The sequence below is a fragment of the Poeciliopsis prolifica genome, unplaced genomic scaffold (genome assembly GCF_027474105.1).
Source record: "Poeciliopsis prolifica strain line A6 unplaced genomic scaffold, Auburn_PproV2 SCAFFOLD008, whole genome shotgun sequence".
In the NCBI taxonomy this organism is placed as follows: domain Eukaryota; kingdom Metazoa; phylum Chordata; class Actinopteri; order Cyprinodontiformes; family Poeciliidae; genus Poeciliopsis; species Poeciliopsis prolifica.
This window is the reverse complement of record NW_026562383.1, coordinates 4,194,034-4,196,482: the sequence shown is the minus strand read 5'-3', so window position 1 is coordinate 4,196,482 and position 2,449 is coordinate 4,194,034.

Genomic DNA, 2,449 nt, shown 5'->3' with positions numbered 1-2,449 from the left:
CCTCTTGTGAAACTGAGCTTCTGTACATTATCGTCTCTCAGCCGCCAGCGCTCTCATTCCGTCTGTAGTTTCCACTCAATCGGCCGTCGTTTCGCTTCCAGTCCCGGAAAGTTCTGCATTCCTTATCGACTTTATCTCGGAGAGAGATTTTGTGACGCATTACAAAAGTGAATGAATTTACAGTCACGCAAAGCTAAATTATTGTTGCACATGATGATTACCGTCCTTTGTAGTGAAATGGAAAAAGGTAAAGTGGGAAGTTCTCCTTTTTTGGTTTCTGTAAGGACAGTATATTTTTTTGTTTTTGTTTTTTTTTGTTACCTGACTGTAGCCTGATTTGGCTACTTTTTTTTTTTTTTTTAAGGATTAACTCTTTACAATAGGGAAAACTTTTTATACCAACATCACATTTAACTGCAGTCATTCCCTTTTATCGCCTATAAAACAAATTCCTTTGTCTCGCTACTCTTTCAATAGATCCCGTCAGGTCTGATGTGCACATTTTTTGCGGGTGGGATGGGAGGGAGGGGCAGGGCAAAGGGAGGTTGGGGTGTTTAGGGTATTTGTATTCCATAAAATATGTGAATAAATACTATACTGCACCTAATGGTTGACTTCTCAGTTTCTTCTTGTTTTGCAAGTCACCGAAAACTTGATTTATGTCAATGAGTCACTTTAAAAAGTAGAATTTTGTGACCTCATTGACATAAATTCTTTATTTTGATAGAATGGATGTTGAGTCGTTACAGAAACTGGAAAAACACTGTAGCGGCTCTCTGTGTGTGTCGGCTGATATGAAAGGAACGTACACATTTCACTGGATTCAATTATCAAAAGCAACGATTGACTAAAAATACACAAAGATTGAAAGCAGCTGTTCTTGATATATCTTGTTTTATAATCCGGTTTGGTGTTCTTGACTCTACCTTCTTCATAAGCAGAAGATGTGAAATTCTCCACTTGTAATGTTTTTCCCAGACCACCAGATGGCAGCGTCGAGCACTTTTTGTTTTTTTCTTCAACCTCATGGATTTATCTACACATTTGCTCCACAGTTGACTTCCATCAGATTAAAAAACCCATTACCTCATATGTCACATGTGAAATGTGGCTGAAACAGCAGCCAGGCTGTTGGATAAAATCAAACCCGAGCTCAGGCCTGTTACGATTCTGCACCAGCGCCGATGATCAAGGACGATACACGACTTGTGCCAAGAAAGAAAGGGGAACAAAAATAATAATCCTTGCTGCTTCCATAGGGATTTAGGAGGGAAAGTTGAAATGAGTTGCTGCGGATGAAGCGTTCTTGAGTGCTCCGTCACTGTGAACACAAAAACAGGAGTCCTGGCAATTTGCCGGTTTGGAGCGTGCAGTTGTGCTTCACCACAGTGACAACGTGGCGTAAAAAGTTGTCACAGTTTGTAGCATCGTTGCAGCAAGAAGGTTCAAGGATTTATTATTATTATTTTTCCAGAGGGTTGGCATGTCCTGCATGCTGTTGTCCTCTTTCACAGTCCAAACACCATGACTGATGGGTCGATTGGTCTCTAAATTGAGGGTTTCTCCATGTTGCAACTACTTTCTGAAATGTTTTTATAAGACATACAAATAAACATGTCTAAAATGAGCGCTTGCGACTCTAAACGCAAACTCTAAACACATTGAAAGTGTCGTTTGCTTATGGATGGGTTATAATGAGTGTAAACATCGATTGCATTGTGAGCGTCGCCATGTTGAAATGTCCGACTTCCCGCTGCCTTCAGGTTCTCACCATTTTTAGAGCAATCCCCTTGTTTTGATTCTGTTAGGCAATTCAGGCGTGTGGCATGAGCGGAACAAGCGGCTCAGCGTTCACAACGTTTACCTTTTAGAGCTGCAAAAAAAAAAAAAACATAAAAAAAAGATCGAGAGATGTGAAGGCAAGCCAATCCGAGAGCTAAAAATGTTTTTTGTTCAAGATTCAAAATGTTACTTTAGAAGACTAACGGCGACATGTTTCTTTCTCAATTTTCTTTTTTTTCTCTCTTTTACATGACACCACTCAACCATTTGACAAAAAACTCCCATTGAAGTAACATTTGACAGGATGTTGTCCTTCCTTTTAAATCTGAAAAACTGTCAATTTTTTCATTTTACCCCCAGCTGTGACAGGCCTGAACCGTCTGTCCTCATGTCCCCCAAACGTCTTTTAGCCCCCGTGATTTATAGACCCCATCACGGTTTGTGTTGGCCCCACATGTCGAGGGTTAAAGGTGACCTTCAGCCTCTCTCACCTGCTCTGAGTCAGGTTTACCTCCAGGGGGTCAGATTTTTGTGACATCTTCTCACACACAGTACTCGTCAACAGATAATCTGGCAACGATGCGCGTGTATGTGTGGGACCCTGGGCCTTTCAACCCAAAACATCCTTGGGGGACTCGGGTAACTGTGCTGATTGCCTGTCATAATA